Source organism: Thermobia domestica, chromosome 3, assembly GCF_964235325.1.
Source record: "Thermobia domestica chromosome 3, izTheDome1.hap1.1, whole genome shotgun sequence".
Taxonomy (NCBI): domain Eukaryota; kingdom Metazoa; phylum Arthropoda; class Insecta; order Zygentoma; family Lepismatidae; genus Thermobia; species Thermobia domestica.
Genome location: NC_137456.1, coordinates 151236255 through 151250770, shown reverse-complemented (window position 1 = coordinate 151250770; position 14516 = coordinate 151236255). Strand labels below are relative to the sequence as shown.

The following is a 14516-nucleotide window of genomic DNA, read 5'->3' as shown; positions in this document are numbered from 1 at the left end:
TTTTTGTCTCGCATGCCTACTAACGTACACACAAGTAAACAGGATGCATCTATCTATACAGCAATACTCCTTAAAAGTAGCGGAAGAGAAGACCGGTAAGAAATCGTTTTATAATATGTGTGGATACGAATAATTTATAATAAACATTATATATCAAAATAACACTGCATAACATTGCAAACTTATGACGTCATTACAGTTGCTTCGTCTACGATCATATTTTAATTTTATGCAAACAGTTTTCTTGAAGCGTTTATTTACTTAAGTTCTTTCCCTCCTTTTTTACTTTTTTGGTGTACCAATACACTTTCTATGAAGTAGAATTACATTTATGCCAATTTTCCTTCTCAGCAGAAAATATTTGAGTGTTATCTCGGATATCTTAATGGGCATCTAAATAGAAGCAAACAAGTTTGAACAGTAAATCATTTCCTTGTAGATGTTGCAAGATAAGCTTGAAATCTTATCTTCTTTTATTTCGAAAGAAACTTTACATACGATATTGCTAGTTGATACATACGTTATCTTCAGAATTTTACTGTTTTTCCTTCTTCCAGCATATATTAACTTGAAAGGGAAACATATGAAGGTGCATATATATTCCAACAACATCCAATTAGTGCTCTAAAAATTGTGTGCAAAGGAAGATTCAGTTTTCTTCTTGATTGTGGTTGTTCTTGTCCATAGTAGCAAGTCACTACGTTTTGTTCAGGCAAGTAACTTATTCTAAGATTAGATCAAATATCTAGTTTGTCCAAGTTGCGTTGTTACATTCATAACTATAATTTATTTATATGAAAAGTGTATATCTAGAATGTGGTTGCAGAGACCAGAAGGAAAATAATATTTAATATTAAATAAAATGTAATTTTAATTTTAACGGTTTAAAGTCACAGTAATAAATCCGGTAAATTCAAATTAATATAGCTGAAATTTTAGACAGAATACAAATTGAAATGGCAGCACAGTGGCTCACTAAATAGATTACCCACCTATAGTATCGTGAGGTTGTTTATTTGATTCCAACTTGCACCAACTTAGTCTTGTAGTGCGTGAAGTTTCTCAGGGTACATCCGTTTTCTCCCACTTCTTACATCCCACCATTTCGCTCACTATCATCGTTAGTGACTCCTTTGTAGTCTCGCTGCATATTTATGGACGTTAAAGTATAAAATATACAATAAAATGAAAGCAAATCGTTAATTATTGGCTTTCAGAAAAATACCCAGTGGACTAAGGTAATCCCAAACTTCCGGTAGACTTCTGTTTCTCTATGATACCTGAAACACTAGCATACAGAAGGTTCCGTCAAGGAAACTTCAATCACCGAAATTTGTATTACTCATGTAATAATAATAATAATAATAATAATAATAATAATAATAATAATAATAATAGTCTAAGATGTACTATTTAGCATACGTCTTACATAATGTATCGAAATTTTTACAATACAAAATATGCTAAATGCTCAAACGAGAAAAAAATGTGTTTGTGTGTGTGTTGGAGTGTATAATAGAGAGAGAGGGATAGAGGAGAAGAGAATTCGAAAAATACCAAATTTACACACTATTTGGTAGTTGATTTATTTACATTTTTTTTCGTTTGAGCTGTACCGTGCTATTATAATAGAAAGTTGCGATTTTCAACTAGTATACTGTATACATATATTAATACGATATGCAACTTCGGATGGACAAGAAGTCATCTCATTGTGTTTCAATTGGCCTTTCTCAGAATTGAATACATTTAAATTAATAGTGCAATAACGGATATAATCCAATAATATTGGTGTGCTTACAATCATATTCTTGTTCTTTAAAAAATATAGTTGTTCCCAGACATTATTATTTCGAGAAATGAAGGCTTCAATTAAATTTGCACTTCAAGGGAAGCTTATATAGGGTGTTTCGAAATAACATCGACAACGTTTGGAAGGTGATTTCTGACACTACGATAAGATAAAAAGTATAGACCAATCTGGGTACATAAATGCTTCCATACGAAGTTATGGGCTGCTGGAAACATTAAAAAAAAAGTAAACTTTAAGGGTCAATAGCTCCAATACTATGGACTCCATAGCTCCAATACTAGTCGGGTCAAGACTCCACTTAGGAACTAGCATGTGCCCTACCCAAATATCCATGTTTCAGAATTCTGCGGTACTTCTGCAACAATGTTTTTATGGGGGTAGTTGGTGAGTACTTCAAATTAGGTGCCCGTAACCAAACTCACTCTATTTAAATTCCTGCGTGAGTACCACAGGATTCTAAAACATGTATTTTTGAATAGCGCACATGCTAGTTCCTAAGTGAAGTCTTGACCCGACTACGGTAGGTCGCATAGTATTGGAGCTATGGATCTTTAATGTTCATTTTTCATGTTTTCAGCAGCCTATATCTCCGAAATGATGGATTTCTGCACCTACGTTGGTCTATACATTTATCTTATCTTGGTGTCAGAAATCACCTCCCAAACTTGTCGGTGTTGTTTTGAAACACCCTGTATAATATATCTATATGTAGATACGATATTTTATTCTTATTTTGACATCTCTTATTGAAGAAAAGTTTGGATCACGACACCCCTTAACGCACGAATGTCTTGGATCAGCGATAATCATTTTTTTTTCTGATTGACGACATACGTTACTGAACACCCATGAGACTGCGACACACTTGATTCCTTTTTAGCCTAGTTAACTTTTTGGTGGACAAACACCGTGTGCGTGGGTTTTCTCGGGGTTCTCCCGTTTCCTCCCACTTTCTTCATTCCACCATTTCACTCATCTCTCATCGTCACCGTCTCCTTTAGCCTAACCGGCATAACCGTGGGACGTAAAACTCAAAAATTTAATTTAATTTCATTTTCTGATTCCTTTTTAATAATAACATAAATTATAGTAGTGTAAGACTTTAAATTTCTATGAAGTAGTGACTCTATGAATCACTAAACATTGTTGCTATCGCTGGAGGCGCTGACTGGGACAGTCTATCTCATAACTGATTTTTGCTAATTAATTAAAATGTACTGATTTTAAAATTTTAAAATATTGCGATATACCTTATAGGATTGCGTGACACATAAACGTGACACGACATACCTGTCGAGAACCACTGTCTTAGATAATGCATACTACTGTTTGAAAATTGTAAATTTTGATTTACATTATTTCTTTGCCCTGCAACTAAGCAGGGCCGTTTTTAACCTCCCCGGCACCCTAAGCATTTTTAAATTGTTACCGGTACGTCCCCACTATTTCCAGAGCACCCCCTCCTTCAATTATTACCTTGCCAGTTTTGATTCGGGAGGAACTTTCTCTTAACTCTATTACTGTGGCTCAGTGGTAGAGCGTTCACTTCCGGTGCTTGGGGTCGCTGGTTCGATCCTAGCGCGCGCCGTGTGGATTTTGTGGTAGAAAAACATCGTGCTCGTGGGTTTTCTCGAGGTTCTCCCATTTCCTTCCACTTTCTTCATTGCACCACTTCACTCATCTCTCATCATCATAGTCTCCTTTAGCCTAAGCGGCATAATCGTGGGACGTAAAACTGAAAGTTTTCATTTTCTTTGTTTTTGCTCTTTGGAGAGTCTTTCCATTATCTAAATAGAGGGAGGTTGCATTTATGGGTTTCTCGTAAATTATTATAATGAAGAAGTGCACAAGCAGTCATTTTCACAGTCTCGGCTTTTGTCTGCTAATAACAGAAAATACGTATTTTTCCTAAATATTGGTACAGATAATAGTTTGTTTTCACATCGCAGTTATCCTCAGACAACTGTCCTTAAGTATTCTTATTTATCAAGTAATTTAAATCTGTATTTTCAATTAATTAAAGTAAAATTATACGTATCACATTTACATTAGCCGCCGAGATTGAGTTTCTTTGTAAAAATGTAACTCAACCGGAACGGAAATGACTTTCGTGCACCAGTGTATTTTAATTTTTTTCCTCTTTTTTCGCCCTCCAATTTTTCGCGCTCCAAATTCCTTTAGGTCCTAGGCACGTGCCTAGCATGCCTAAACGGAAAAACGCCCCTGAACTGTAGTTTCTCTTTGTTTCGATAATAGTTATTACATAATTTACATGAAAGAGAAATCATATTCCTTATAATAAATAAATCTTTCGAGGTACTCGGAAGTAACTTTGCTTTGATTGAACGTTTTTTGTTGAGACGGAGAAGAATGTCAGTTACCGGGGCGAGCGGTTCATCGGTGCGGACGAGTATTTAATATCATAATGAAGGTAAATAAATGATTTCTAGTGTGGAATGTGGGCTAGTAGCTTTTTTCTTGGGCTAGTAAAATTCTGTTACTTATTTGCATTCCTGATATAAAGAAAGGAATCTGGTTAGAAATAGGTGGTATTCAATGTAGAATGATTGCTTTATTTTTTCAATCGCATCAAACTTTTGACGTTCACATTTATAAGATACCTTACATTAAATGAAAAGAAACGTCTCTAGTTTAGGAGGTTGTCCAATCCTAGCAGATTATAAGGCTATGGCTAAACAAGGATGCGTTTCCGATGCATTACCCCCGGCAGCCAACGAGACCTAAGTGGTAACTGGGTAATTTTATTTTGGCAAGCTTTATAAGTCATACTGCGATCCAATCAGTGTTTCCAGGTCTTTTTTTATTTCCCGCGTCGGAAGGATAGAATCAGAATAACCTGCTTCAGCTGGTTTCTTGGGAGAAGATATGAAGTTCTTGCTAAAATCGCCTTGTCTGTCAGCTCGTCTTCCTTCCCCCCTACCTTTACACATCTTTTACTGATTCCGAAACAGTAGGCGGTTTATTGTTCCGAAACTCAACAAATACGCTCTAGTCGTGTTATTCTGCGAGAATTTATTGCTTCCATATTTGCAGAGCATTGTGATTAGCCATCCACATTTAAATACATGGTCAGCGTATTCCGGGCGTACACATAAGCCATAAAAAAGCGTTGCGAACGCATTGAGGAGACGTGTACTAAGAAAACGCACAAATGATCCGCGGAACTTGCACATTGTTGTGTGAGGTAAAATAGATAACCTCGAACAAGTTTCCCAATAGTCCTAGATTGATGGTATGGAGAAGATCCAAAAGGAATACTCTTCAATCTGACATTGCCTTTTGAATTCAATTGAATCGAAATTGAAATTTAATTGAGTTCAATTCAAAACGGCTTTGTTCAAGCGGGTGAGGTTCAGCATATTGCTGCTCTATCATCTAACCCTTGTCAAGGAAGTACATTCAGTTACACAAAAAAAGGATACAACCAATTGAGTATAAAAGATACTGTGACATATAAGAAAAAATGCAAGTATATCTTAAGGTTCTTCATTACAGCGAAATTAAACTACCGCTAATTTTAGAGTTTTTCTGCAATATCTTCAAAACAAATAAAAATATTGGAAAAGCAGAAACGTAGTGAACTAGACAATACGATTTTACATGTGATAACTTTACCACAATTCACCTATCTGTTTTTGGTATACCGCTATTTACAGAACCCGCAAAAAATGCTAAATCAATCTTCAGTTCCAAATCGAAAACAGATAGGTGAGTTGTGATAACGGTATCACATACAAAATCGTATTGTCTAGTTCACTACGTTTCTGCTTTTCCAATATTTTTATTTGTTTTGAAGATATTAGAGAAAAACTCTAAAATTAGCGGTAGTTTAATTTCGCTGTAGTGAATGCCCTTAAGATGATAAAAAAAAGAAAACTTAAAAAAGTGGTACTTTTAACAAAACACACACTCACACACACAAATACTACAACTGAAGAAAGAAAAAAAAAGCATACAAATACAAGCATGAAAACGAACACAAACCGATCAATAACACAGAGACAAAATAAGTTATGCTTGTAATTGACAACGCAGGGGGGGGGGAGGGTGATGAAATATTTCTACAACGTATGATTATTTAATAAAAAGGTGTAGCGAGTCAAGTCTGCATTCATTTACGTGGTTGAGGTGATCGAATACAAATCATGGGTACCTGAACCTAAATTTTGTTTGCTGAGGTTTTGTTCAACATAAGGCATCGAGGACCGTAATTTGTGTTGGGGCAGGGGAACAACTGCCCTCCCAGGGAAGCTCCGCTCCGTTCTAGGGGGAACCTACTTTAAGACAAAATTTTCTTACTTCATATACGATACGAACATGAAATTATAAATGAAGCATCAAACAGGTTCACTACATTACCTAATCAAAACAGTATACAAAAGGTAATTAAAACAGAAATGAGTCGTGGGCCCATTTCAGTAAAAATGTCTACTATTAGGGGCCCTATAAATAATATTTATTTGTATGGATTTGAGATTTATCAAAAGGGTCCAGGAGAGTGCGGAAGGGCCGACAGGCTCCAGGGTCCCCACATAGAGTAAGATAAAGTTGGTAAGAAGGAACCTATTTTCGAATTTTGTGGTAGGGCAGAAAACAACTTTTTCTAGATTGTCCATATATTAATGCTTGCCTTTGCAGAAAAAAAAAAAAAAAAAACTAAGTTACGACTCTGAAGGCATCACACCAATATTGAGGACAAATGTCTGGTGCGAATGGAAAAGTTCAATCATTTCAAATTGAAAATTACTAATTTCTAATATCTTTCCTCTTTTTCCACTTTTCGTATCGTCACTCATAACGAAGTTAGTCTATTGTCCTGGACTTTTGGTGCACCTTGTATATAAACAATTTATTTCCGTTGTTCATGAAAAATTCAAGAAAAAAACATCAAATGTCAAATATCTATCTGGTTTCAAAAGAGAGATTCTAGCTTAGATTCAACACATTATTGGAATATAGAAACCATTTCTTGTTGTCCCTTACCAGTTTCTATTTATATGAATCAACAACCGGGAGCGGTACTAGATCTTTAGTATTTTCGGATTCAATACAGCCGCTAAAACTAAGATTGAATTTATTCAAGGGATAGTAAATTCATATGAAGTTAATGTTTCAAAGTAAAACAGCGGACCATTATTAAAACTGGAAGTAAATTTACCAATTCCAGTTTCATTTTGACAGTAGATCTTAGGGTGGGGGAGGCGAAGAGGGGAAACATGAAAATGAATAAAACTTAAAAACTCTTGAACCGCCCGACCGATCTCGATCAAATTTTCAACATAGATAAGGTTCGAGCCTGGGATGTTTTCTTCATTTCACTTTTATAGTACAATGAAGGGGAGGGGAAGGGAGGAGATATATGTCAAAAAAAAAATAAAAATAAAAGTGTCTGTCTTTGTGACTTTACCACGTTTAAACCACCCAACCGAACTTAACCAAATTTTCAATGTAGATGAGGTTCATATATGAGGTGGTTTTTACCATATCACTTTAACTGTAGAACTTTGGAGAGGGGGAGGAGAGGGGACAAATCTATAAAAATAAATAAAACTTAATAACTCTTAAACCACCCGACCGATCTCGATCAAACTTTCAAAATAGATAAGGTTCAGGCCCGGGAAGTTTTCTTCATTTCACTTTTACACTGCAACGAAGGGGAGGTGGATGAGATATATGTTTTAAAAAAGTAAAAATAAAAGTGACTGTCTTTGTGACTTCATCACGCTTAAACCACCCGACCGATCTTAAAAAAAAGAATTCAACATAAATTAGGTTCGGACCTGAGGTGTTTTTTATCATATCACTTTAACGGTAAAACTTAGGGGAGGAGAAGGAGAGGGGAGAAATATATAAAAATAAATGGAACTTTATAACTCTTGAGCCACCATACCTATCTTGATCAAACTTTCAACATAGATAAGGTTCGGGCCAGGGATGTTTCCGTTTATTCACTTTTACGGCGGTGCAACCAAGGGGAGGGGGAGGAGGAGGGGGAGATATGTGTAAAAAGAATAAAAATAAAAGTCCGATCTTAATCAAGTTTTCAATATGGATGAAGTTCGGACCTGGGGGTTGTTTTTATCATATCACTTTAATGGTAGACCTTACGGGGGAAGGGGAGGGAGCAGATATACAAAACTTAACAAAACTTAATAACTCTTGATCCTTGAACCACAAAACCGATCTCGATCAAATTTTCAACATGGATGACGTTCGTACTTGGGATAATTTTTATCATTTAACTTTGACGGTGCAGCGTAGGGGAAGGGGAGATATATGTAAAAAAAAAAAAAAAAAAAATAGAAATGAAAGTGACTGTCAATGCAATGCAGAAAATTAAAAATTTCATGGGATATGCTGAAATATTCGTTTATATTAGACTATTATCAATAATAATAATCCTTTCTTATAGAAGCAAAATTACTGACTTCGCATGATAACATTTAGCAGAAAAGTTCATATATGACAAAATAATCTTAAAGAGGTTTGAAAAGCAAATTGTGTTAAATAAGATAGTTCGGAAATATGTTTGCGTATTAGCTTTTCTTCAACGGAAGAAATGGATATAATAGCTGAACATGTAAAACGAAATTTCCAGTTTTAGTCCCATGGTCATGTTATTTAGGATCAAAGACGGATTCAATGAAAGTGAATAATTGTGAAAGAATTAGTAGCTTGATAGTGTGGGAGGAAAGGGGCCAACCTCGAGAGAGCTCACGAACCCTTGTGCCTTTTTCAAACCGATTTTTTTTTTTTTACTTATGTTTGAAGGGCATACAGTTATCGCAAAATGCATAATCTGCTTTATGCGATCTACGATATAGTAGGGTAACGATGTCACTTGCAGCTTTAAAACGATGCCAAGTGTTATGGACAAGGATAGCAATATCTGTGTTCTTAGCAGTTGATTAGAATAGTTTGAGGCAAACAAATTTATATTACCACGCTCGCATCAGGTAACCTTTTTACAACATTAATTTTAAAGGGCACTGTGCGACGTAAAACTAGAAATTATATATCACTTTTCATTTTCAATCATTCGTATTTTTCGTGAAAAAAGATTGAATATGCAAAATAACCTGAAGCATCTTGTTAGATAGAGTAATAATTATTTGACTTCCAAACTATGCTATACATAAATGTTGAAAGTCTCATTGAAGGGCTATGTCTGTCCGTTCATTAAAATGTCTGTCGACGGTATCAGAGCTAAAGCAGTAAGAGATATCAAGAAGCGGTATTTTGGAATTGATTCACCACCCGAAGAATATATTATTATTCTCCGTTAACGTGTTTTTTTTTTTAAAAAAAATAACCTGAAGTGCTTGAAATAGACCATTTCCAGTGTTAATGCTTTTCGCCATAGTACAAAAGCAACAATAGGTAGCGATTTTTTACACTTGATCCACTATTTCAAAAAAAAAGATTATCAACCGCACCACTCTGGCAAAACCAGAAGTGGTTGAAATTTACTACTTCCGGTTTGAATATTGATTTCCATAGAGCAAAAACGGTAAAAGATATCAAGAAGAGAATCTTTCCAATCGATTCAGCATGCCAAGAATAGGTTTTAAACCCTCCGTTAACCCAAGTGGTAGAATTCAACCGTTTATAGTTTTAACATTGATCGGCATAGAACAAAAACGGTAATATATAGTGACAAGCGGATTTCAGCAATCGATTTTTCGTTTCAAGGGAACCTTCCATTACTATCTGTAACACTCAACCAAAATCAGAAGTGGTTGGAAATTACTAGTATTTCCGCTTTTAGTACATTTTTCTGTAAAGCAAGGGATATCAGGTATATCAAAACACAGATTAAAGGCCCAAAGAATAAGTGTAGTCTCGACTTTTATGTATCTCCTGAAACTTGAAATAAAAAAAAAAAAACAAAAAAACTACATTTATTCGATTTGATTTTGAGTTTAACGCCTCTTTACTAGCTATTCTATATAACCTAGAGTTTAATATTTTGTCCGATCACATGAGGCCCAGGGAAAGGAGCTTCAGTCTCCCACGCAAAATGCGTGGGTACGCTAAATGTTTAACCCCGAGGGAGCTCTACACTTATTCGGTTATTACACTGATCGCACAATGGATAAAGCGGAAATAGAGACAAGCAGATTTTTTTAAAAATAAATTCACTAGTAAATATGTACATCAATCATTCTGATCTTATACTTTATAGTAAGCCAGAAGGGATAGACATCAATTACCAGTTCCGGTTTACCAATTACCATTTTTCCCCATAGAGCAAAGATAGTAAGAAAAAGCGAACAGTGGCTTGCTGTATTTATTTACCGTCTGGGGAACAGAATCTATCTTTGATCTTATTTGTCTGTTGGAACCAGTGTTATAGTTATAATATAGGGAATTAAGATTTGAGTATTGATTTCACATAGTGTGGAAGACGCATACTCTAGTCATATAATCATGATGAAGTTTTCAAACATGCTGTGGCTTATGGATGAATATATCATTTGTTGGTAATTCATAATGAAAATAAAACTGACCAGCCAAAACACTGACCATCAATCGAATATGTATGACTGTGCCAGCTTTTTGTAATGAGCTCTAATTAGTCAGCGCATAAGACGAATACACAGACATGATCGTATAACATTGTTTACATCATGATTCAATTCTTCACGTACAACTGTTTATAAGTAAACTTAGCTCTGTATTTTCCGATATTCCATAAACTCATACCACTACAATCAAAATTAGTTTTGTCTCGAAATAAAATAGCGGCTAAATCGGAAAAGATATGACAAAGTTTGTCCTCTAAAAGTTGCATGACATTTAATGTCCTTTCGAACGATTCCAACAGTTATACCACTTTCCATTTCAAATTTTGAAGTTGCCAGCCGTTGGAGATATTCACGAGACGCTACTGGTCTCGCTACCATTTTTATTGCATTCTACACATACGATTTCGTAATGCAATTTTTTGTTTGAAGGCTCTACGTGCAGTATTAGCTGCGATATAGGCCTGGTACGTTTTTATTGAATCACCCTATATATATATATATATATATATATATATATATATATATATATTTCTCTGGTTTAACTGACTAGTTAAGTACTCACACTTCTTTGATGTGGTGGCAGCCACTGGTTGTATTTGCCGTTGTGCAGAGACATATTATTTTTCTTTTTACAGCTACCTAGATTTTATTAGCAGCAAATAAATTTTAGTTTTAACTACTGCCTCTAAGTAAAATTTCTATTTTCTGTATTCGGAAACATCATTAGTAAGTTTCAAAATAAGAAGACAATTCGAAAACATGCTCATAGCATTAATGTGCCTAGTAGTCATGATAATTATACGAAAGGAGTTAAAGGAATTGGAAAAATATTTTGTTATCCGTTTTAAATTATTTGGCACAAATACTGTGGCACGCATACATACTATAATCAATCATTCCGTAGAACATATATGATTCCCTCGAAATGATTTTTTGACTCATGCTTTTAGGGTATAACGTTATCACACGATACATATTACACTCTTCACATTCGATGCTATAGGATGACAACGTCACTCGAAGTTTATCGCTGGAGGAAGCTACTCGCTCAGGGGTTACACAGAGATATTTCTTTTTTTGTTTGGAAATGATCAAACGAAAAACTGTTTATCAATGTTGTTTATCGGAATTTTATGTCCACAGTTCGTGTTCAGATACTTGAAAGTTAATGATATAGAGTTTTCACCCCCTTCCTTCCCTTACATCCACTTATCATCATAATTTTATTTCCGCACTTATTATTGTAACGAAAGTTGGTAGTGTGTGATGTTTTCGGTGCTTGTGCCATGGTTTGTATTATATTGTTATGAGCCCTTGGTAAATGATTAGAGTAATTACTGTAACAAATTCATATGGTATAAGAACGAACTACAGACCCCTTGCATCACAAATTCTACAACACTTGTTTTAAGAGGCATAATCGTGAACGGAAAACTGAAATTATATATGATTCTTCATTTTCAATATATCCTCTTATTTTCGTTGGGGAAAAGAAGAGTCAATACACAAATGTATCCTGAAGCATATTCTTAAATATACATATACATTTTGACTTCGAAACTATAGTACAGTCCGCAGCAAAAAGGAAAAAAAAAACCCTGCAACATAAGCATGTAAGTTTATTGTGAAATTACGCCTAACACCGCAGGGAATCCACATAACGTCTAAGTGGCACGAATCACTCCAGGATAAATGCGCACTGGCGTCCTCCCCTGCACATTTATTTTGGAGCAAAAGATTTCGTCGTTTCAGGTTCTCTCTTTCTCTTCTTTTTTTTATTTGCTGCGGATGTTGAAACTCTCATAGAACAACTATGTCCGTTAATCTGTCTGTTTCCAGGTAGATGGCCAAATCAGTAAGATATATCAATAAGCGGTATTTTGTAATCCATTCAGAGTCCAAGGAATAAGTTTTATCTCTCTCGCTCTCCAGTTATTCAGACCGGAAGTCTTGAATAAGAATCGGGAAGCGTTTTATATATATATATATATATATATATATATATATATATATATATATATATATATATATATAGGGTGATTTACGAAATCCATAACAGGGCCTTAACTCAGCTCCTGGTGCACAGAATTCTTTGAAACAACAACAATAATTATTATTATCAAAGTGCATGTGCCAAATCGTCTGGTGATGCTTCTGAAATCAGGGGCGTCTCAGGAATACTTCTACGGTGTGTCACTTCAAAATTTTAATTAGAAATTGGAGTTTATTTTGTCCCCATTGAAACAATCATTAAATTTTGAACAACTTTGAACAACTTTGCCCTGTCAACTATCGTGCTCATTAATACGTGAATGCGAGGATTTTCGCATGCTACAATTTAAAACGAGAAACAAATAATTATTTCAAACTAAAGCAGAGTACGAAAGTGCGCACGAGGAAACAAACGGTGGAATTTCCGGAAACGGTGTCGTTTCGGGAATACCTCTATTTGGGGGTGGCTAACTTCAAAATGTCAAATAGAAACAGGGCCCGATTTTCCTTGCGTTGAAAGAAGCGGTAAATACTGGGCGCCTTTCATAGGCAACAGTTCATGACAGTTGATACCGTATGTCTGCTACAGAAACTGAGAGTTTTGGGGAGAAAAAGATCATGGGATAAAACGAAATAGGAATCAATTGGTCGAAAGAAGAAAAAATATCGAATTTGCTGTTATCAAAGGATGGACCAAAACATGGGGGCATGATTCTGGTTATTTGCAATAGAACAATTTCAGGCTGAATTTTGTGAATAGCTTAAGAATCGTCTTACCGTATGCAGAGTGTAGTAGATGCAGCTGTTGCTTCACAAATGCTCCAAGTGATATCCACGAACAGTAATTCAGCGATTTATTCGCTGCATATAATTATGAGCAACAGCTTCAAGCTCGGCAACGTTGATGCTCCGGAGTGGGGTTGTAATGATTTTATTCATGTTGCGAATTGTAGTTGGTATATTGACATAAATAAGGTCCTTAATTCGACCTACTAAAAATAGTCCATAGAAGCAGATCGGAAGACTTCGGAGAAAACTGTGGACTTCTTCCGATCCAGCGTTGCGGAAAGAGAACATTTACCTCTTCCCTACAGATGGCAGCATTATCTGCTGGACAACCATCTAATTGAAACCGCATCGTCTGACGTATATGGAGAGGTAGATTTTTACAATAGCAGCTCTACACGCTACCGCAAGAATTCACGAAACATTGCACATGCTAAATGATCCTTTAAAAAAAAATAGCACAATGCACTGAGTCTAGAATTCCATCCAGCACATTAATGCTCCATCGTCGTTGCCGATTGACTTCTTACTTCCAGTGCGAATTCTCCACTGACCAGTAATGAGTACAATATGGAAATTCACGTTGTCATCACTGCAGAGTGTGCTTCGTCAGTCGATATCATGAAGACTACGAAATTCGGATGTTTTCGCAATTGGATGACTATCCAGCTCTAGACGAGAAGCCGTAAATTGCAGTCAGCATCACTTAATTCCTGACGCAGAGAAAGATGACACAAACGAAAATTGTATTTTCACAGAATACACAGTACACTACCTTGACCGACAGCTCTCTCTCGTGCTATCTGTCGGGAAGATACTTTGTATATATGGATTCACTGCAACAGCTACAAGTGCATCAATGACAATGTTTACATTTTGTACGACTTCTCTCCAGACACTGTAACTTCGACAAATATTTGTTGTCTGCCGCAATCGTTCTGCTAATTTCCGCAGAAGATTCTATGAAATAGCATTGTCATTCTGCATTGCGAGCAGTGTATAATCGTGCTGCAGCTCTATAACTTTCCCGACATTACTCTAATATCATTAGCATTTCGAATGTCTCTAAATTCTTATACGGGTTGAATGCTATTCTTTACTACCAACACATCATACTAAAATCATTCAACCATCAACACCGTATAAGCGCTCTAAATCGCTGTGGAACTGCAGTCCATGTTATTTTACGAGCTTAAAATGCATGTAGTCAGTTGAGCTTAATTCAAAACAGCTTCTCCAGTACGAGGACAATTTTAACTCTTTGCATAGGTTACTCACTCTAGTCCTTTGTTACATATTCTTGGTGCTTCTTCGCTCCTTCTGCTCTCTGTATGGCAAAACAGCAATCCTATGTCCGAAGCCACACATAATATTTA

At 35.7% G+C, this 14516-nt stretch overlaps 1 protein-coding gene across 1 annotated transcript in view; it reads left to right on the top strand.

Annotated features, from left to right (window-relative positions):
- The first annotated feature begins 508 nt into the window (after nt 1–508).
- LOC145680809 (uncharacterized) overlaps nt 509–14516 on the top strand; it is a 708231-nt gene continuing 694223 nt past the window's right edge. The window contains exon 1 of the mRNA XM_081751880.1: nt 509–712. The gene's annotated coding sequence lies outside the window, so the exon portion shown is untranslated. The remainder of the gene's footprint in view (nt 713–14516) is intronic.